The sequence below is a fragment of the Symphodus melops genome (assembly GCF_947650265.1).
Source record: "Symphodus melops genome assembly, chromosome: 6".
Classification (NCBI taxonomy): Eukaryota; Metazoa; Chordata; class Actinopteri; order Labriformes; family Labridae; genus Symphodus; species Symphodus melops.
The window spans coordinates 27323677-27347126 of record NC_136696.1 but is presented as its reverse complement, the minus strand read 5'-3'; the positions used below and the strand labels follow the sequence as shown (position 1 = coordinate 27347126).

The window sequence follows — 23450 nt, the reverse complement described above, 5'->3', positions numbered from 1 at the left end:
CTATAGGTGAGAAAACAGAAATGGGAAGAAAGAGGAAGAGGAGTGGCCCCCAAATTATTTCCCCCAAAGACTCCAGCAGCGTCACTAAATGAGAACATTTTAAAAAGAAGCTTATTCCTTTTACTTTAAAGTTATTATATTAACATAAATGCTCATTAAATCTCATTTAGAGTCAGTTTTAATACAGGACTTTAACTCACTTCACTTTTTAATTCATGCTCCTCGATATTGTTTTTTTATTGTGTTTCACTCTCTATTTTTTTTATGTTGTCTTAACAGTGTGTGATGCAGTAATACAGCACTTTGTTTGAACGTGCTGTAGAAATAAAGACTGACTGACTGTATCACTGTAATTAAAGATGTGAATACTCTTTCCTCTTTAAACAGCCTTTAGTCATATTTATGGTCTAATCCTTCCAGCCTCTCGCCTCCTGTTGTTTCTGACATCCTCGAGATCAGCTCGTCTGTTTCCCAAACCTCGAGTGTTTTGTCGGGTGAAATCCTCCCGTATGATGGAGATGTTTCTGTAAACAGTGTGTTCTCGGTGTCTGAGGGGAAACTGATGACTCTCTCTCGGGTTGTTACGAGCCGTCCTGACAACATGAATTATTACTGAGATCTACCAGCCAACGACTAGTTTTCTGTTCTCCCTGAACTCCGACGTGAGTGTTAAACAACTCCACAATCTGCTGCTCTTTACGTTCTGCTCTAATTACTGTGACTCTGCGTGTGCGTGTGCGTGTGTGTGTGTGTGTGTGTATTACTATAAAGAAATAAATTATTCAGAGCGTCTATAGAAACTGAGTCTGCACAGAGGCTGTAATGAAGCACTTTGAATCCCACGTTTTCACTTCTTTGTCCTGCAGCATGTTGAGATAAATATATATATATAAAATAAAGACAAATAAAAATATCATAATTATATAATGACATAAACATATAATCACAAGTTAAACATACAATATGTTGTTTTTTATGTCAACGTTTACATCAAAATATCTGAAATAATTAAAAATAAACTAAACCTGTTTTTACTAAGAGTTCTTACGTCAGCTCAAATATTTCCAACAGTTATGAGAGCGAGAGATAATCTGTCATTTTATTGTTGCAGCGGGAGATATTGCAGACAGAATGTTTATCGTTGGTGTTGAACCACCGGCTGTTGCCTTGCGCATGGGCTCTGGAAAAAGGAAGGAAGAAAATCCCTCATCCGTAGCAGTTTGAATCCTGTGAAAACGTTGACCAATCACACGGCTCCCTGCTCGCTCGCTCTCTGCGCCTCGTGCGCTCTATCTCACAGTCACAGCACGTCATGACGGAGTTTATTCTGCAGGTTTACTCAGCGCTGAACGAGACGAGGCCGCAGTATTTAAAACAGTTCAAACCGTTCACAGGAGCGCCTTTAAAGACGGAGCGGGAAAAGTCGACCTGGATGAAAAAGGATGACAGAAATAACACCATCACTTACGGGCTGTATTCAAAATGAAACGGCTGTGTAATAGGTCTCACACCTGTTGGGCTCAGGTGAAGGATGAGCTGTGTGATCATTAAAGTCAAATCTGTCTGTAGACATTAATCCACCAAATCATTTTTCATTTGATGTGCACAAAATCTGTTTGTTCAAACATCACATGAAAAATGTGGAGGGGCAACGTTTGTCCTCCGCGCTCGGCGTTTGGAGATGAAAGATGTGGGCTGAAGCTGTTGCTTGTTGATGGAGACGTTTGATGATGACAGCAGAGCAGCTCAGCTCCTCACCTCTCCGGATGAATCCGTGCAGCTGATTGATCGCTCAGCTTCACGGGCTCGCGCTCTTATCAAAGCTCTCAGCAGCCTCCCCGTCTGTCAGACAGACTTCATCACCGCTGCCCTCCTGCTCGGACGCCGATCTCTCTCTCTCTCCGGCAGGTCGCGCTCCCCGGGCCTCTGGGCGGCACTGATTATTGCTGATGTTTTCCCTGCCATCGATTTGCTTTCCGAGGCGCCGTCAGTCAGCCTGTCGGAGGCGTCGTCGTATGAGAGAATGGTCCGGAGAGAGAGAGAGAGAGAGAGAGAGAGAGATCAACACAAACGCTGTCAGGACTCGTCTGGTGTGTGTAACAACACAGGAAATGAAAACTGTCTGTTTGACAGGAGGGAGAGTCAAGAGGTGAGGAAGACGCTTCAGTCAAAACTGGAGACACTTTGAAATGAACACCTGTCCAATAACCAGCGAGGGTGAAGGACGTGTTAGTTAAACTCACACAGTCTTCATCAGGTGGCTTCACTGACTGCAGAGTCTGAGAGCCTGATTCTCTCAGATGATTCAAATCAATGGTTGTGCTTCATCATTAACGTTCATGAATATGTGATGTATACGAGAGCGTCGGCCACATGTTGGACGCCGTGTATCACTGTGCTTTAAGATGTGTGAGTGGATGTCGACGCCTTACTCATCACTGTGACCGCTACACTCACTCTGATTGGCCGTCCCTGAAGAGCCGTCTTTGTAAAGCTCTTCTGGGTTCCTTCTTATTTATGTTCAGACCCTCAAAGATCCAGGAGCCGCTAACGTCCCTGTCTCCAAACCAACAAGTCCTCCAACCTATACGACCGTAGAGGTCGTCTGTCACGTAATACGACCCTTAGGAGCGCTTCCTAAATTAGCGCCCCCTACCGGGAAACTTGGGGAAAACAGTTAGCTAGCTTGGACTTGGACTTGGGGTTAGGGGTCAAACGTCATTCCATTACGAACACACATTCACTGGATTGAGGTTATTCATATCTCCACTAGAGGGCGCTTGACTCTAAAACGTAAATATGGGTCGTAATTTGACGCTTGCACAAACGACCAGTGGAGTCGTAAAGGTTCGAGGACAGGCTCGTCCACACTGACCTCGGGAAAAGAGCGTTCAGCAGCTCCCCTCAGCAGGGACCTTCCTCCAAAATGATTTGAAAATGGCGGAGCTCATTTCGCTTGAAGCCTTTTTACTCGATCAAACAAAAAGAAAGAACTTCATCTGCGAACCGTTGGTGCGTTGGCGGTACCGTGGTTATTTGCGTCCTACATGGAGGCTGAAATCTCTCCTGTGGCTCCTATCCTGCATTTCTCTCTCTCTCCCTGATTTCCGACACAATCCACCTTCTTATCTCTCCATTAAAAGGCACAAAAAGCCAAAAAATACAATCTTAAAAAAAAAATCGTTCTTGAGATGTTTTTTTTTTTTACTTGTTTATTTCATGTTTCATCAGCTCCAGATGTGTTTACACATCCAAACTGTTTGTGATAGTTCAGCAATTTGCAGCTGCTGAGCGAGAAGCGGACAAAAAGCAAAGATTCTTTAAATCTTAATTTGTCACTCAACACCACCGAGGTCAAGACAGCTCTGCTCTACCAAGACGTTTCTTTAGTCTCCTCGGTGTCCCTCTGTTTGTTTCTTTAGAGTCTGCTCTTTATTCGTGTTCCTCCAGGAGCTCCATTAACTCGGCAGCAGGGACAGATTCACTCTGACAAACAGGCTTTCATTTGTTGATGATCAGAGAGCGCGGTGCAGAGCCGGCGGAGCGACTGGACCTGCCGCTAGTGAGAGTCCTCGATTCAACTCTTCAAAGTAAAGAAACACTTTTTCTCCTGCTGTGCAACAAAGACGTCTTTCACACATCCTCCACACAATACCGCCACGCTCCTCTAAAGACATTTATGTATCTGCTGACTGCAGCGTCGGGCCGTCGGCCTTCTCTTATTGCATCATCCCGTTTTAAACACGTGTGCATCTTTTCACCAAGTCGAGCTTCTTCCTTGGAACATCAGGCTGAGATCGAGTGAATTTGAATTCTAGAAACAGATCTTCATGAGGATTTGACAGCATCAACTCGTCTAATGCTCGTCATGCTCATCCTCCTCATTTTAGCCAGTCACATAGTTGTTTTTTTTTAAACTTGTAGTCGTGTTGTAGAGCTCGAAATCGGTCTTGACTTTTTCAAGGTGTCGTCTCGGAACAGAAAGCATTTTTACTCGGTCATGAATCGATGTCTCCAGATTTTAAATCAAGACTGGTCAAGACCACCGCTGATTGGCTATTTTCTTTTATTACTGTGATTGAAGGAAAACGTTTCCCAACCTGCCAGCGTTCTAGTCAAAGTGAGGGACACGCCCCCCTCGCACACTGGATGGTGAGTTTGCAGTGATATTTACGCTCTTGATCTCGGTTACTGTGGTCTTGACTTCAAAGTTGAAGGCTGAGTTTCCCTTCGAAAGTTTTCAGATTCTGAGACGAATTAACTTAAAAACATTTAGTGAAGTCTCACTTTTTACTCCTTATTTGAACTTTTGACCTCAACGTTAAGACATTTGACCCGTCACTGTTTGGTGATATCTCATGATTTTAACCTTTGAACTCCCGTTCACGACCTCCTGTTGCCCTTTCTTCTTTGTATTGACGTCTTTAAATCGAAACCATGCGATCTTAAGACTCATCACAGACTGGTCATAAGAACCATGGAGAATAAATAATAACGATAAACAGAGACAACGATAGTCAAACAGAGCATTATGAAACAACAACATCAAATGATAAGTGATGTCATAAACTGAAGGTCCAGGAATGAATGCATTCAGGTTCAGTCTCTTCAGTTTGGTCTTTGTCACTTCTCTGTAGGAAGAGTTTTAATATGAGAAATAATGAAGTTCCTGAAGTCATCATAATGGCCACTTTTAATTATCAATAAAAATCCTGGAAACATGAACGTCTGTTTAACATTTCATGGCAATCATTCCATCTTTTTTTGACAGATTTTGCTTCCTTGAAGGTTGGAAAGTGAAGCGGTGGCTCGGCCTGCAGGGATTCAGGTTGGGCACTGGAGTGTAGCTTGTTCATTAAACACTTGTTTCCCCTCACGGGACTAATAAAGTGGATCTTATTATTATGAATAAGAATAACTCTTCTGTCCGCAGAGCTGTGAAGCTAGCATGAAGTGAAAGAGGACTCGAGGCGGTGCAAGTGAGAACCCAAATATAAAAGTGTCTCTGTGATCTAAAGAAGGAGTTCAAACCTCTGTGTTGTGACCTGCATCCATCGTGGCCTCAGTATGGACCCTGAATCCCTTACGAAGGCAGAGTATTGATTGTTTCCTCAGAGAGGCTCCTGCCGTCTGACTCCACCTCGTCCATCTTCATCGTGTTACTCAGTGAAGTTCATCCAGCTGGAAACCTGCTCCCTGGCCTTCAGCTGCTGACACGTGAAGATGACATTTAGGGAACAGTTTCATGTGACGTGGAGGAGCTTGGTGTGTGTCCGACCTTTACGAACATTGGTCACATGTGAACCCTGTGGTCCGGCTGAGCTCGGATCAGACATCGAGCACTCCTGAGTTCAGCTCAATTATATTTGGTCAAAAAAAAGAAAAGAAAAAAAGGCATATATGAACATCGCAGGTTGTCTTTTTTTCCTTTCTTTTCTTTAAAGCCTGATCCTCATCTTCTCTCGCCCCCGGAAACAAATATTTCAGACTCAGTCAAATGTATTCTACAACATGGACCGGGCAGATCTCGAACCCGTGCTGTCACTTTGTGTCATAAAGGCAAGAAGACAGGGAAAACAAAAAGCTCTGTTAAGACCATCCTGGGACACCAAGATGGTAATAACAATAAACTACACCTACTAAAATCAGACTTTCATGAATGCTGAAACAGAGCTTTGTAAAAAGTCACATCGAGTAGATGTCGCCCTTGAGCTCCAGCACTAAACCAAAACCAAGCTGCTGTTTGGCCATGCCTTCTCTGTCGTGAAGCCTCCGCTCTCCTCCAGAGACACACCTCCAACCCCCACAGAAAAAAACAAACAAACCTTGGCTCAAGCTGATCACCTGTAGCCTGCAGTGTCGCGTTAGCTCGCTAATGCTAGCGCTCTTTAGTTAGCTCGTAGCGTCACATTTCACGTAAACTGACACAGAATGAAAAACACTCCGGTGAATCAGTGAGTTCTTCGTCTTGACTAAAACAGCTTTTATACACAAGCGGAGGAGCCGTCCGTGTAAACACAGCTCTGACAACAACACAGCCAGCAGGACTCCAGCTTCTCCCTCACTGGAGACAGTCAGGACTCACACACACATTCACACAGAGAGAGACAGGCTTTATGAGATATTGATGTTTAACACGTCTGCCTTTAAAGCAGATCATCATTTCAAATATGAGAGAGAATTGTTCCTGTTTTTTTGGGGAGGTTTTTTCGTTCCTCTGTCTTTAGACCCTGGATCATCCTCAACAACAACATCTCTCTCATCTGATCCCCAGTCTGAGAAACTCCCAGTTCAAATCTGCCATCCTCCACCTCTTCAGTCCACATTTACTGCAAAAAAAAAAAACCTTTTAAAACTCCCCCCTGTGTGCTGCTTTTCTAGTTTCACTTGATATTGAACTTAACAACTCCATCATTGTGTTTATCTTCGTAACATAAAAGCCTGCTCTTTCAATCCCTCACACTTGCAGGTTTCATGTTGTGGAGAGAAACGTAAAGGTGTGCATAAAACCATTCATCTCCAGTTGTGCCTGCAGTAAAAAGGTGAGAGATGGACTTTCTTACAAACATCTTAAAAAAAAAAAAAAAAACGAGCACAGACAATCCAAAGAGCCATCTCTCCTGCAGATACTGAGGCTGTAAAACAACGCCAGGACCGGGGCATCGTCTGCACGGGCCGAGAGCGAAGACCGCTTCAGTTCTTCAAGGAGAGAGAGAGAGAGAGAGAGAGAGAGCGGGAAGGAGGTGAAACAAGTTTAATGTTCCCATAAAAAGAGGAGAAGGCAGTGAATGAAAGTGGCCCCAGGTCAGCAGTGAGCACATTTCATCCAAATTCAGACTGAAATTTACATTCTGGTTCCTGGCATTGCTATGCAGAGCACAGACTTTCTCAAGGCGACTCACAGAACATCGGAGAAATGTGAACTAAAACTCCTCGTGGTTTCTGCCTTCCTCTCTCTCTGTGTGTGTGTGTGTGTGTGTGTGTGTGTGTGTGTGTGCCTTCAAATATGCAGAAAGCATTAAAAACTAAGTTTAAAACATCGGTCGAAGATGCTTTATTTATTATTTTTTTATGTGTCTTTGCAGACGATTGCATATAAGAATGAAATCCGTTTCCCAGCAGTGAAATGCACCAGCTGAAGGTGCAGCTGGAGAATAGATAGAGAGAGAGGCCTTCAGGATGAACTCTTCTGATACAGCGTCTCAAGGCTTCAAGCTCTCACTGCAAAATAACAACTAAGACTTCATGCTCGTACTTTTAGTTAAAAAAAATGTCTTGACACATAAAGCTGCCTGCGTGTGGTTTTACTGAGCGTATCGGTTAATTAAAGAACACACAACATGTTTGCATCTCCTATAAATACTGAACCACAGTGCAAACGAATAATTACAGACCCTGTAACAGCAATAACTCACTCATGATAACGGTGACATGTAAACAGTATGCTTCACCTCATGTAAAACATTTGTCCTATTTTAACCTGTAAACAGTTTGGAGTTCACTAATTAAATATTTTCCCAGAAAGTGTGATTTTAAAAAAACAAACTCGTATGAAACGTCTGTGCAGATGTGAACTCTGTCACACTATAAATAAATCCACCTGCTCTCACCGACTTCCTGTTTGCCTGTCACATGGAGAAGTCTCCAGCTGCAGCTGCTACAAACCCTTATCTTAAAGACCACGCCCCCTATAGGCCACGCCCCCATACAGACCACACCCCATCCAATCCAATCTACTCTAACCTTCACCCTAACCAATTGGGTGGGTGTGGTTTGTTGCTGCAGTTGGGTATACTTGGTCACATGACATGCCGACCTCTGACATTTTGACATGTTTTGATAAAATTATCTGTTCCATAATCACAGTTTATTAGAGGGTTTTTTGTTTTTTTTTAAATGACATTCTTTGACTTTTGACAGAACTGAACTTATTGAGCTGATTAAAATATGATCAAATTATCAAAGGTAAATCAAGCTGCCTCTTTTTATCAGATTCAACTAAAGTTCGTCGACTGTCGGGAGGCAGCATGAACCCTCATCTGCCTAATTCATAAATCTGCAGCTCAGCGGTACTGTAGAGATGCTAAAGGCACATTTCTCTCATTGAGTTTTTTTTTTCAGGTTAACCTCATAGCTACAAGGAAGCCCCTCCCCCTTTCCTCCCCTGATCCCGCCCCCTGCTGCGTCCCTGCTTATCATCTAATAGCCGCATTATTCAGCGGGCGTCTCTAAAGGCCGCGCTGCAGCTGGATTTATGGCGGAGCTTTAAGTCAGAGGTAGAGCAGCACATTAGGAAGATCAGAGTGGCCTGTGTGGAGTTATTACGCTCACTTTACTGCACAGGAGGAGGATTAATTAAAGGAAACAAAGAGGTGATACATCACCAAGACGTCACTTTATTTCCCACCGCAGACACACAGGCTATAGTTACACTACATGCAAGGCTGCAGCACACAGAGCGGATCATAGCACAGCAACACCCATCCAGACTGCTCCTCACTGCAGCACGGCACAAACTTTAAATGTAATGAAATACCTGTGGGCTGATAACACGCCGCTCCTGCTGCTTTTGTAGAGCGTTAAAATTGAGGAGTAAAAATACAGAGAAAGGAAGAAATGCTGCCAGGACTAGGGATGGCTACAGTTTTCCTAGCTTGTTGTTGACGTCATTATTTGAATAATGTCGACCTAATGGAGCATCGGACGGCGCGTGCCCGGCCCCACTGGATCAATTTCTGCTCTAATCAGATGTATTTCATTTTTTGTAAACATGTTCATTTTTGCTTTAAAAACAGCTTCTTCAAACCCTCTGCGAACGACAGGATTTTGCACTTCTGCATTGACTTCATTTTCCAACACTGGAGATTGCTGCTTGCTTAAAACCTGCAGCATATATGTGTGATCTTTTTAACAGGATCTCACCTTCCCACCGTCCCCTGTCCACAGTGTGAACAACGTCAGAGCTGAAGCTACATGAGGCCTTTTTAAGCACACTGCTCTGTTACACATGTAGCTTCGTATGAAGTGGGTGTACTGGTGTTCAAACGCAGAGACTGAACCTCTTCAGGATGTTTGATGACGCTCTCTGGCAGCTCGTTCGTCTGAAGATGAGCAGTAAACAAAGGAGCAATGAGAGCTGGTTTCTGATAAGACTTTGATTCATCCTGCTCTCTTATCGCCTGCTTTTCTGAATCACCTGCAGGCCTTTCTTCCACTGATTCAGCCCGTCGTTTATCTGAGGACTTTATATACCAGGTGGCAGACAGGGAGACGGCACCCTACGTGTTACAGACGATCATATCCGGGGAATTTAAGTGACAGGCTGTCATGTGTGGATTAAAACGTACACTCTGAAATGACAACTACTGGTGGAGGATCACAGTAAGAAGCAGGGAGCAGGGAACGGGCCAAAAAGTCAAAATGTATTTTACAATAAAAAGGCCCAAAGGAACAAAATGATGCTTGATTGTGAAAGCAAAACAACACATCATGCTTTCAGAAATTAAAACGATGATTCACAATGATTATGTTGAGGTGTCAAAAACTGTCATATGCTTCTTATGTGTATTACAAAGTTCAAGATTCAACGACAATAAAAAAAAGTCTAAGTCTGTTTGATCATGTCTATAAACCCCTCTATTTCAGCCCTGCTCAGAACAGGCTGTTTCTGTGTCTGTAGCTTTAAATATGTAAATGAGCTGTGTCTGACCACGCCCCCTCTCTGGAAGGGCTCGGGTGTACTCGGTGCTTTCTGGCTCCATGTCCTATTGTTTACGGCGAGAAGGCAGACTCAGAGGGCAGAACAAACACCTAGCTGTGGGAGTGTCACCCACCTGGGGGAGGGGCTACTGCCCTTTGTGATGTCATGAAGGGAACATCTCCAAACGGCCTGTTTGAGCACACATTTTCTGAAAAGTGGAGCAGGCAGAAGACGGAGAGGATGGACTTTGTCATAGTTGGAGGGTTTGTAGACAAACTAGTGAAGTATATTTTGCATATATATATATAAGTTTAAAACTTAAATAGGTGAGAGATAGAGCTTTGCAAGAAAGTAAACTAAACAATCTTTACTTATGTACAGAAAACATTTTGATATTTCTGACAAGTAGCCCATGTGTATGCAGATATGTTTGAGCCAGGTGCTAGCTGCATCTGCAGCAGTTGGTGCAGCTGTGGTTCAGTGGTACAGTTAGACAGCTCTGTACTGGAAGACCCTCGTCGAGCAGAACGAGTGTTTCCGTACGTTCCTCTTCACTTTCATTTCATCAGCTGCTGCTTCATATTTCTTCAGCAGCAGCTCATTACACAAATTAATTCACAGGAAGGTTACAAATGATCTGCACGTCTCATTTCTAAATGGACAGACCCGACGCTGGATAAAGCAGCACTTTTGGAAATTAAAACAAGACAGAGGAACTGAACGAAATGAAACTCTTCTTTTAAAGGAGCCTTCAGTCACACGAGGATAATAAAGCAATATTTAATAAATTCACAGAAAGATACAGGATGACCTTCAGATACAATGTACTCTATGTTATTGAGATCTTTTCTTTGACAGATTTATTTGATGCCATTAGGAGGAATATTGAGTGGTTTCCAGGAGGCAGCAAGATACTTCAATAGTTCAACATTGTCATTTTATCTCATTTAGTTTTCATCTCAATTATCAGGATGAGCATTTTAAAAAGCTGTTTGTGACTCTTTCGTCTTGTGGAGTCTCATATTTGGCCCGGTTACTTTTAATTGGTTTGTGTACTGCGACACGTTTTAGCAGGGTACGAAATGAACTTTTTGACTCACCGGCCAAGATGGCAGCTGCATGAAAAAAAATCATCAGCCAAACATATTTTTACCAGCCAAAAGAACAAATACTGTTTTTGTAATTAAATAAATAAATAATTAATAATAATAATAACAATGATAATAATGATAATAATAATAACATGTGCTTGGTACTCACAGCATAATTTTGATGACTTTTGGGTAAACAAAAATTTCCCGCCATGTGTCTCGGTCTTGATCCCTAAATGTCTTGGTCTCGGTCTTGATCCCTAAATGTCTCTGTCTTGGTCTTGATCCCTAAATGTCTCGGTCCTGGAGCACTCTGGTCTCAGGTTTGTCTCAGTCTCGGTTAGTGCGGTCTGGACTACATCACTTTGTGTAGGATCTGAGGGACGCAGGTGAAAGCGACGACGTGTCAACAGCCAGATTTGGAAAAAAAAGGAGAAAAAAAAAGATGTGATGTCTAAAATATTTAAGAAGAAATGCGATATATAAATAAACGTCTTTGATTGGTTGAGACGAGGTAGGTTCATCTCCTGCAGGCGTTAAACTTTTAGCACGAGACGAACTGAGTGAACACCAGACTGATCTTCTTCAGTTCATGACGAGACGCTCGGGACACAGGATGTGATGTCATACAGGTGTGCAAAGTAGCACCTGTCAATCAAACATCGTGCTGACTGACAGGTGACAGGTCAAAACGCCGTCACCGCCGCCGTCTCCGATCAGAGCAGCTTGCTTCCCCTCCCGTCCTCCGCTGTGTGTCATCAGTGTGTGATGTGACATTAACAGGTGTAAACACAAACCAGCCTCACTTATCAAACACTCCGTCTCCCTCGGGGGCGTCGGCTTCTCCCCGCCATAGACCTCACACTCAACTTCCTGTCTGTCTGCAGATCATGAATCAAAGAGCTGCTGATGAAATACTGACTCAGACACAAGTTATTTATGTTCTATGACAGACAGACGGATAGAGACTTTCCTGATGATCCCAAACTAAGTAAATAAGAAAACTGTGAAAAAGGACGACAACGGCTCTTTGTACAGTGTCAGATTTATGTTATTTTTGATTTATTTTATTTTTACAGGGACGATGCAAACTAAAAAAAAATATTTCTCTAAACATACCAGAGTCAGCCAAAAGGCTAATTTTCCTCTGTTGTCCGAGGTCGGCTTTTTGTAAAAAAGGCTCCCTGGAAAATCAAAACAAATTCAGACGTTGCTAAAAGCAACAAATAGAAATAACAAGACAGTAATTAAGCGAACAGATCACGCGTGAAAAATACAAAAATAAGCCGTGCTTATAAAGAAGCAGCATGTTAATAAAAAAAATTGTTTTTAAGTATAACATGCAGGACTGAGCACTCACAACAATGTATAAGTTAAACAGGCACGTGTCCAATAACATACTAAAGTCAATAATAATAATAATAATAAAGTCAATAGTTAAGCTACTCCACACTTTAAATGATGTTTTGAACCTGTGGAACAAAGAGCAGCTGATCTGCTATCAGAGGAAACATCGTGTGCCCATCAATAATTCAGAAGTTTGTAGAAGTTTCTGCAGGCTGTACGCAGCGTCGACTCTGCAGAAGAAGAGTCAGGCAGGGAGCTGCTGTATCATCAGAGTGTGATTAATGATGAATGACGGCGGGCTTAATCACACACACACACACACACACACACACACACACACACACACACACACACACCTTGGCGTGATGAGAATATTTACTGTAATTATGAATTTCAATGTGCAAAGTGAATCCACCAACTTCAGTGGGTTTAGAGTTCTGACTGAGCAGGGATCAAGAAGCCTTCATTCGTTCACATCCTGCATGTTTGTTTGTGATCACCTTGTTTTCATTACATTTGTTTATAAGTCATTTACTGAAAAATAACTTTCAACTTTAAAACACTTTTCCCGGGCTGATTTGGGACTTTCTGACGCTCCTGAGCAAAGTTCAGATTTTGTGACGGAAAAACATCGACGCTCCGACGATTTCAACGATCGGACGCCCGAGGAGCACGCACTCCGTTGATCACGAAAGCAAAAGGATCGATAATTGGGAAGTGATCTCTGCAGAAGTGATCTCTGCAGCTTTCTTTGTAAAAGTGTCAATTAAAAGTAGACAAAAATGATTTCAGCAACTCTTCAGAGTCATGACTTTTATATATATATATATTTATATTTGGTGTTGTTTGTTGCAGCATAACTCATTAGCTACAGAGATCCAGCCCCTCATCGTACGCTACCTTTCAGATCTCCTCCACCTTCTTTGCTCTTCTTATGTCACCCCACAGACCCTGGGGGGGACAGACCCCCCCCCCCCCCCCCTCACTGTGTGGCAAAGACTGGCAGGTTTTAAGGACCTACAAAAAGGTTTTACGCCTTCCAACAAATATCAGTGTAGCTCAGTGTGCAGACACACACTTTGACCCTCTCCACAGTTCAGACTCAAAGTGCTGATAAAGACAGACTGGGACATGAACGCACCGACCCCCCCCCCCCCCCCCCCCGACCCCCCCCCTGGATGAAGTTGTTTCTCCCCTCTCTGTGTTTTATTTATTTTTTATCTAGCGATGCTGCTGATGTTGTTCATCATTATTCTCAGCGTCGTTCTGCAAGTAAAATGTTACCGGGGCAACGATGACCTTGCCTACGGGACTCCTGTAAGCACTAATGAGGATGAGGAAGAGTTTGGGAGGAAGGAGAAAAAAAAGAGCTGCTCAGTTTAAAACACACTGAAACAGAAGCTCAGTGGTGGAACATAACGGACACACATAATTATGTCTTTTAGATTTTAATCTTCCACTCACTTATCCTCGCAGGGAGACGATCTGCGAGAGAGGAAACAACGGAAACAACGGAAACAACGGCAGGAAGTGCAAACAAACAGCTTTAAATCCCATCAGAAACACAGGCGCTGACAGGAAGTGACCATTGGTGCTGACAGGAAGTGACCAAGTGCTGACAGGAAGTGACCACAGGTGCTGACAGGAAGTGACCACTGGTGCTGACAGGAAGTGACCACTGGTGCTGACAGGAAGTGACCAAGTGCTAACAGGAAGTGACACATGTTGCTGACAGGAAGTGACCACTGGTGCTGACAGGAAGTGACCACTGGTGCTAACAGGAAGTGACCACTGGTGCTGACAGGAAAGTGACCAAGAGCTGACAGGAAGTGACAACTGTTGCTGACAGGAAGTGACCACAGGTGCTGACAGGAAGTGACCACAGGTGCTGACAGGAAGTGACCACTGGTGCTGACAGGAAGTGACAGTAGCTAAAATGAAGCATTTCAGGGAGAGGCTGAAATCAGGGTTTTACAAACGGCAACATGAGATAAATAAGGAGATTTTTTGAGCTACACATTTTGAAAGAATACCAAACAGAACTGACATAATTAGTGGTTAAAGGGAGCGTCATAGATCTCCTTTAAAGACGATATCGCTCCTTACCAGACTGTAGAGCAGATTTCATATCCACATGTAAAAACAAAGGTTCAGATCATCCTTCCTCTCTCCAACCCTGCAGGTGCAGCGTGAAGCTGACAGGAAGACAAACTCAGCTTGTATCTCGTGTGACAGCAGCAGCAGACAATCACACTTTCTTTTATGCTTTACAAATAATACGAGCTGACGGCCCGACCTTGGTCTGACCTCGTCCTGTGACGAGCTGGGGCTGACTTCTCCAGCACGAGGCGATAATGAATCATAAACATGAGCCCGTGTGGTGCTTTGTGTCCGGTCTGATGGAGGCAGACCTCCCTCTGTGTTGTTTACCGGGATGTGAAGCAGAAAATGTGCCATGATTGAACACTCTCTGTTCGGTTGTCGTCATCGTGTCTCAGCTCAGGAACAAACGAGGTGAGACGATGAGACGCTGCTCCATAAATAATAATCATCCAGCACGCATGATGAAGAGGTCGGCGATGAAGTCAGAAACTTTTCAGGTTGTTCTTTCTTTCCTGCACTTGAGTCAAGCTTGTGCTGACACAACACAGGAAATACAAAGGACAGTCCTGGGAGTGCGTCTTTGATTGTGAGGAGTTCACAGGATCTACAGATGTTGATCACAAAGAGTGGGAGAGATAACACTGAGACATTATCGACATTACGGGACAGAGCTGCAACACGTTTGCAGTAATCGATACCAGACTAATACTTCTGATCCACTCCAGCTGACCTCAACCTTTGACCTCTGTCTGTCTGGTGCCAGGGAAACCTAGCAGGGAAACCTCAGTGAGGACAAAATGAACTGAGAGAGTCTGGGGACATACACAGGTCAAAGGTCAAGTGCTGCAAATGAAGACGGATTATGGAGAGGAGTATCGGAGGGGATTTATTGATCAGAGGTAAGAGAGCAAGTCTGGGAAAAATATGGGACACAAAAAAAAAGAAGAGGAACCAGAGGATTGAAGAAATCTGGTCCAAAAACGTTGAACTGATTGAAGTCTAACTGAGGCTTTAAAAGCAGGGATTAAAATCCCACTGTGACATCACAAGGGGAGCACATCAGAAACGGAGCATTTGTCTCTGTGTTGTCAGACTCACAGTGTGCAGACCACAAACAAAGGACTGGATTTTTTTCACATTTTCGCTCAGGTTGCCTATAAATAAACGTTCAAAAACACTATGTGCCCCTTTAAAATCGTGAATACAAGTCGACATGCCATGAAAATCTGAAACTATCCTGAACATCCAGGGTTTAAATTAAAATTCAGGAAACTTTTGGCTCTGTATACTCTTATACTCTGTATAAGATTCTATAGGAGCATGGTTTCCCCTGTCCAACATAACACTGTTTTCATTTCTCACCAGAGAGAAGCGCCTCTTTTTAAAGCTGCTTCGCCTCGGACGACCTCAGACTGCTCCGTCACAGCAACACGTTAAAAACCTCACCAGCCGACTTCTTCTCTTTGTTTCTGAAGTGAAGATATTTTTCCCGTCTCCCGAGTCGTCGTCTGCCTCCCGCCGCGCTGCTCCTGCTTCTTCTTCCCTGACAGAAAACGGCTCTTTCAGACATCAGTGAGCCTTCTTCTTCGCCACTTTATATTCACGCTGAGGTGCATTTGTGTGCCAGGCGAACACAAAGGAGAGCGGTTTGTTTCTAACAGCAGTGACAGCATGCTGATGGATTCTGGTTCACAACATCCGACCCAGACTCAGTTGATATGCTGAGGACATAAAATAAACAACTGTGGAGATGTGATGTACAAGAATGAACTCAGATAACCTCAAATGCAAAGCCGAGGACGGAAATGTAAGAGGGGAACATCGATGACATGTCTGAAGAAAATGGTTTCTGTCCAAATAAAAAATGTTGAGAGCTGTCTTTCTGTCTTTTCCCCCTTTAGTCCCGATACTGAATAAATCACAGAGAGGAAAAGACACTGATGGAGTCATGAATAAAATGTGTTTGGGTTTTGTGAGGACATGCAATCATCAGATTTAAATCAGCCGTTCAGAAAAGAAAAAAAAAACACATAAAACATCTGACGTCGGAAATGTTTAGGAGTCGGGGCTGCTTTGATTTCTTCACACGACAGAAGTACGACACAAGACTACAAAAGGTTACTGAAGGTCAGCTCAAGATTTAGTCAGCGATGAAGGTGTTTATCTCCTCAAACATGAACAGATGAGGTTGCAGTGAGCCGCTGAGTGCGAGCAAATAACCTTTCTTCTGCAGTCTATGACGGCCTGGTCGAATCATGTCGAAGCTGCTCCACAGGTAGACGCTAACGATGGCTGGCGTGTTGGTGGGCGACCCGTTAAAAGTGCCGTCTCAGCGCCTCAGACGTCGACTGCAAGATAAGCTAATTTATTTCACATCAGGCACAAACACGTTTCCTCCCCCTGACTGACACCCACACCTGCTGTCCAGGTGTATCAGAGCACCGCCCACCCGTGACCGGGGGGGGGCACTTTTTCCCCGATGTACTAAATGACAAAGATGAGGCCTTTTGAAAAACAGTCTTTTTCTTAAAACGTTCATCTTTCCCTCTTAACATTCAAACCATGACTCAGCAGAACGTCTCAGCAGTGGATTGATCCAGCGTGAGGAAGAAACACACTGATGGATGTTTGAAGACGGAGGAGCTGATGGTGTTTTAAGGAGAGGGTGTTATTTGTCAGGTTGTTCCAAGGATAACTCTGCTTGTTGTCCGTCTCTCTCTCTCTCTCTCTCTCTCTCTCTCTCTCTCTCTCTCTTCTTCTTCTTGTAGTCTATCTCACACAGACAGGGTCAGAGTTGCAGCAGCTGGAGTGCTTTTAAAAAGGATTACATGTATGTATCCAGTGCCAGGACGTCATTTATGACCTCCAACTGAGATGAAACATCCAGGTCTTTTTTTTTTCTTCTTCTCGCTCTGACCTGGAAAACTGTCTCCGAGCTCTTTACCACCACCTGACCTTGAGGACAAAAACCTTCCGCTGCCGTCGCTCGCCCACAGAGAGCTTTCAGCGCTGGTGGTAATTGGATGCTGGTCGGTCTCTGGTCCCCCCCCCCCTTCCCCCCCCGCCCTCGCCCCCCCGCCGCCGCTGCTCTCTGTTCTCTCTGCTGGAGGTGTCATCATCAGCGCTCTAATAAGGCAAAGGCCAAGAGCGCCTTCAGCGAGTCATTATTCACAGTAATGACTCTTCACCGAGCTCCGGGTTGAAGCTGCACACGCCGAGCTGGAGCGCCGTTTAAACACTCCGGTCATGAGATAGTAAAAATAAGAAGTGAAAACACTTCTGCTGTTCAGTCACAGTTTAACAGATTTAAATAATTCTAATATTCACAACAAGTCAGAAAGCACTCCTCTGATATTATCTTCACATATTTAATTCCTTTGTAGTCCAGTAATATTAACTATTTCTGGTCGTTTCCACAAACATTACATTTGGCCAGCCTTCTGCACCATGTGATCCTCTCTCAGCCAATCAGAAGAGATCACCCTACATCACTGATCCTGCTATCGTGGCATTTAAACCAAATGTGCTATTTATTACACTAAATGTTATAACAGAAATAAAAGTTCTGTGATGTCCCTGAATGACACTCTGAGGTTGAATTTCTTAATTTTAAAGTATTTCAATGAGTGTCCTTTAAAGGGTTAATCATATGAGCAAGTCTTGGCACACTGTGAGCGACTGCTGTGGTTCAAAGTTTGGCAGACTTTTGGGGGGGCCCCTATGCTGGCCTGGGGCCCCAAGCTGTTGACAAGCAGCTACACTTCCATTTAATCTGAGTAAATAAAAAGTCTTTAAATCCACCTTCCAGATGATTTTACAGGCGTTTCCTCGTGGAGCTGGTCTGAAGCCAAGCAGCAGGACGGGTTGAGGATGGACCGGTCCTGCTGGAGGGGACTTCATATTACCTCCAACCACACCATCGAAAATCACGTAGATAGTCACACACACACAGTTCAGCTCCTCCACTTTTGATGAGCGTTTAATTTTTAACGCTGTGAGATCACCCAGCGGCCGCCCCACTTCCAAAACCAAACACATATTATTATTTTAAGGAAACTGAGAATTTAAAAAAAACGAAAAAAACCCTCCTCAGGTCAGAGCTGAAGAGCGACGCTCAGTGAGCTCACACTCTGAGTGTGAGCGAATCACTCGACCTGAAACAGCTGTGAGAAGTCATGGAAATGGATTCATGGAAAAACAGTCTGGGAGGTCAGACTTAAAGCTTTCCTTACACATCGGGCTGGAGCAGCTCATCGCTGTGACGCTGCTGGAAGGTGTATATTTGTAGACCAACCTGGAAGGAGCTTCTCCATGGCTTCAGCGAGAATTCACCTGTGAATCATTGCAGAGAAATAATCTGTGTGTCAAACACACGTTTCTGTTTCGCTCAGCGGGATAATCTTTACAGATGATTTATATGAAGTTTGAAGAGTTAATGCAAAAAGCTAACGCTATGCTACTTACTTTTACCAGCTCCTCCAAATGTTTGTACTTCTGGGAGATAAATATCCAACATGGACGCCTAAAATACTGATCTTAAAGCTTCAGAAGGTAAACCGATGTCTGCTTCTGCTTCTGGTTTACAGTCAGACGGGAGAGAAGAAGGAATGAGTGCAGATTATTCAGGATCACTGACATTTCCTCCACCGCAGCCTGTTGGGAGGATTTGTTTTTTAAAATGAACATCAAGTATGCACATATATTTCAAAGAGCCTGTGATTCACTGCGTGAAGACGAGGAGGAAGAGAAGGAGGAAGACGACGAAGAAGAGCGTGCAGCTATCGATGAATCAGGGAGTTCAGCACACCGGGGTCAATAAAGTGGAGGGAGGTGAAGGCTGCGAGTGTTCAGGGCTGGAAGCCGCCTCTGAAAGTATGAATTATACAATATCTGCTGCTCACACACACACACACACACACACACACACACAAACCTTTGATCTATTGATTTTCCTGGTTGCTCCTCGACTTAAAACGTCATAAATAAAATCATCAAAGCTGCAACGAGTCCGAGTCCTCCAAACACACAAACATCTGGGTTTCTGTACTTGTGAGGACCGTGCTTGATTCACACTGTCTGATCAAATCTGTCAGATTCATCTCCTCCACCTGATATTTTAAAATGATTTTACTCAACAAGGTGATGAAATCAGATCACGAGTGACAGACTAATAACAATGTTTGTTCATCATGTAACTGTGACTGAGGCTGTTTTATTTTGTCTTTGGACTGAGGTCAAATAAAACAAGCTAAGTCAAACTCATGACAAGTTATTATATGAAAGGTGTTTATTGTCACATGATCCGTTTAACTGAGGCAGTTTCACCAGAGGGGGGCAGCATCATACGGAGATGATTTAGGCAAAAATAAATAAATAAATAAAAATATTTATATAAAATGTAAAATTATTTTAACAAGGCGACAACTTTACGCTCATCCTGCTTTTGTTGATTGTAAAATAGGAACTATAATTATTTACTACAAACAAAAGGAAATACATCGTCTCCGGGCGAAGGATGGTCAGTCGCCTTTTTTTGTGGTTTTATTCGTGTATGGATTTTTTTATTTTTTTTTTCTATGCTTGTCAATGATGGAATCTGCTCGACATCCTTTAAACGTTATGTAAATTATTCAACAGCAACAAAAAAAGAGAAATATTGAAATTGTTTCTGAATCTGGGCGCACTGGTTATGTCACTGCCCTCCCCCCCCCCCCCCCCCCCCCCCCCCTCTCTCTCTAATGACTTACACTCATATTTAAGAGTAAGATGTTCAGATAGTTTCATCTGAAATAAAAACTCAGGGCCTGACTCACACAATAAATCTTCTCTGTAGATCAATGAAAGAGTTTAATACTTGGATGATTATTCACTGCAGCAGACGTCACATTGAACCCTGCGTCACTTGAAGACCCAGCTCTTCTGTGATGAAGCGTGTGACCTGCTGATCGGAGCTGTCAGCTCAGCGACTGACGGACATTTATTATCTCAGAGTAAATCCAAAAACAACAGAGCGAACGGATCAGTCAGAGAGCGGCTTCATAAATAAAGCGCGGCTGTATTAAACTGTTGGCGTGGGAGCAGCTTGTGTTTGGCAGCCGAGCGTTCAATGCTTCCCTCATTCATTTAGTGAACAGTATCACAATCATCACTTTACATGTCGTCTGCTCTGATTAAATCTTTATTCAAACACCGAGCGTTGACAGATGGGTTACAGATGATTCACAACAGCTGGAGGAAAAGGCAACCGACATGAGGGACGGGGTCTCTGCAGCGGACTTTAGACTTCTGTCAAACCCGCAGACATGAACATGGTCATTTGGCGTGCACTTTTTTTTCTGGTATCTTCTGTGAGTCTCAGTCTGCAGGGTCTCTGAGTCCCTGCGGAAACGGCTCGTGCACGAAATAATTCAGATTCAGAAAACGGTTCGTACTGGTGACTTGATGAGACTGGGTGGAGTCTGGACCCTGGTGGTGGTGAAGCCGGGGACTTGATGAGACCAGATGGAGTCCGGACCCTGGTGGTGGTGAAGCCGGGGACTTGATGAGACCGGATGGAGTCTGGACCCTGGTGGTGGTGAAGCCGGGGACTTGATGAGACCGGATGGAGTCTGGACCCTGGTGGTGGTGAAGGTGGGGACTTGATGAGACCGGATGGAGTCCGGACCCTGGTGGTGGTGAAGCCGGGGACTTGATGAGACCGGGTGGAGTCCGGACCCTGGTGGTGGTGAAGCCGGGGACTTGATGAGACCGGGTGGAGTCCGGACCCTGGTGGTGGTGAAGGTGGGGACTTGATGAGACCGGATGGAGTCCGGACCCTGGTGGTGGTGAAGCTCAGGACTTGATGAGACCGGATGGAGTCTGGACCCTGGTGGTGGTGAAGCTGGGGACTTGATGAGACCGGATGGAGTCCGGACCCTGGTGGTGGTGAAGCCGGGGACTTGATGAGACCGGATGGAGTCCGGACCCTGGTGGTGGTGAAGCTCAGGACTTGATGAGACCGGATGGAGTCCGGACCCTGGTGGTGGTGAAGCTCAGGACTTGATGAGACCGGATGGAGTCCGGACCCTGGTGGAGGTGAAGCCGGGTACATGAGACCGGATGGAGTCCGGACCCTGGTGGTGGTGAAGCTCAGGACTTGATGAGACCGGATGAGAAAGGATGCAGGGTCATAAAACGAGTAACGAGTGACTCCGTCTTCGACTCCCTGCTCTCTATAAAACATTTTCCGGAGTATCGGCGGGTGCGTCATCTTTCCTAAACAGCTTCACACGTCTTCCCTTCAAAGTTCTGTGAAGCGTCCAAAGGTCAGAAACCTGCCGCCGCCTGTGTCATTGTCGGTTATCTTCACCTCCTGCGTCTCCTCCTCCTCTGACATTTTTATAAAACCCCTCTGGAGGATTTTTCACCTCAGCTGCAGACCGTCCTCCTCCCTTTGTCTTTGTTTTATTCTCTCCTCTCCTTATGGAGATAAACGCAAACCTGCAGGATAACGAGACACTTCACAGGCCGATGATTCTTCCATTATTTTCACATTTGGCAATCGTAGAAGCTGCATTTGCAAAGAAAGCCAACACAAAGGAAAGGAAGCTAAAAATGTTCTGAACTCGGGTTTTTCAAAGACAGAAAACTCGTGTTGTAGTTCTCGAAGTCGGTCTTCAGACCACTTTCTTTGAAGGTCTCGTCTAAACTCTGTTTATGTTTCTGGTGAGACTCTGACTGATTCACTCCATCGCTGTGACAAGAAAGAAAAAGCCTCTTCTGTAACTTAAAATAAAAACTGTAACACCGAAATAAAAAGAAATGAAGACGACAGCTGATGTTAGAATCCAACATGGCTGCTATACGTGCATCAGCCGTACGATGGAGCCGCTTGCTTCTCTTCTTGTGCGATGAAATCGATCACACCGATCGTCTCGTGCACCTTCTCTCTGTGGGCGTGTGGGCGTTTTATTTGTAATGTAATGTCTTGTCATCATCTGCTGTTAGCAAACAAAAACAAAGGTAATCCAGGAGGCGTCCATGTTGCTTTTTTTTTCGCCTTGCAGCTTGAACACGCTCGGCTCGGGTTCGACGTCTCTCCGGGCTTCGAGGTGAACTTAAATCTGTTTTAAATTCTTTTTTTCAAATGAGCAGTTAAATAAAGCGAAGTGTGTAAATGATTTGATTGTGTGTTCGTCGGGTTGTTTTCCAGCTCCGTCTCTCTCCTCCTCCAAGCACACAAGTTTTTTTTTTGTTTTTTTTCCCTCCTCTCTTCACTTTAATTAAAAGTCTGACTGATTGCTTGTTTGTGGTCATGGAGCTCGACTCATTCCTTCCCTTGCAATTGTTTCATTTTTCACCAAACTGCTCGCCAGAAGGAAGGAGGGAAGACGAAGAGGAGGAGGAGGAGGAGGAGGGAGGGGGGATGTTTTGCTGGAAAGAGGGAAGATATAGCCTGCTGTTTCTGTGGCGGCGGCGGCGGCGGTTGCGAGCTACAGCAGAGAAGGGGAGATTAGGAGCTGATATCCTGCCTCCTCATCCGTCCCTGATAACACACAGCAGGATAATGGCTTTGCTATTTCTGCTGCTGCTGCTGCTGAGACGATGACGGTTGTTATCTGACTGCTGGAAGCTGCTGTTTAGAGCTCCGGGAGGCGACACGGCAGACCAATCAGTCAGTATCAGTGATGGATTTATGGAGCTCCTGCTGGTAAACATTAGTGTCGGTGCAGCTGAAGTCAGACCATCACACTGAGAGACATCTGTCAGCTTAATATCACATTCATTCATGTGAAAATAGGAAAATGACATACTTCTGTCTTCTTTACAAATATTTTGAAGTACTTGTTGAAATGTAAATGTTTCACCAGCCCCCTCCTGGGATCCATCAGCCTTTCTCAAGGGGCCATTTTTTCCTCGAGCGGCGGACGCGTCCAAGTTGTGACAGGTTTGTTGGAGCTAAAGCGGCATGAAAGGATACGTCATGCTCTCAGAAGCCCCCGTCTGTAAAAACAACATCCTGCAAACTATCTGCAGAGTGGGTTTAGACGGGACAGAGCAAGATTCACTTCCTGCGTCTGTTTCGTGCAGATTTAGCTTCTCGTACTTCTTCTGAAGACAAACAGCAGATCCTGATGAAGTGACAAACTACAATTAAGGGTTGAAGAATGAAGCCAAAAAAACAGCAGTTCCTCAAATGTCCACTTGAGGTGTGATGTGTGATGTGAACA

The 23450-nt window shown here is 44.3% G+C and overlaps 1 long non-coding RNA gene across 1 annotated transcript; it reads right to left on the bottom strand.

Annotated features, from left to right (window-relative positions):
- Nucleotides 1–1894: 1894 nt before the first annotated feature.
- Nucleotides 1895–7619, bottom strand: LOC306824909. Its single transcript, XR_013779190.1, has 3 exons — nt 7543–7619; nt 5032–5210; nt 1895–1972 (listed from the first exon to the last, which is right to left on the bottom strand). It is a non-coding gene; the product is annotated as an uncharacterized lncRNA (long non-coding RNA).
- Between the last annotated feature and the right edge of the window lie 15831 nt (nt 7620–23450).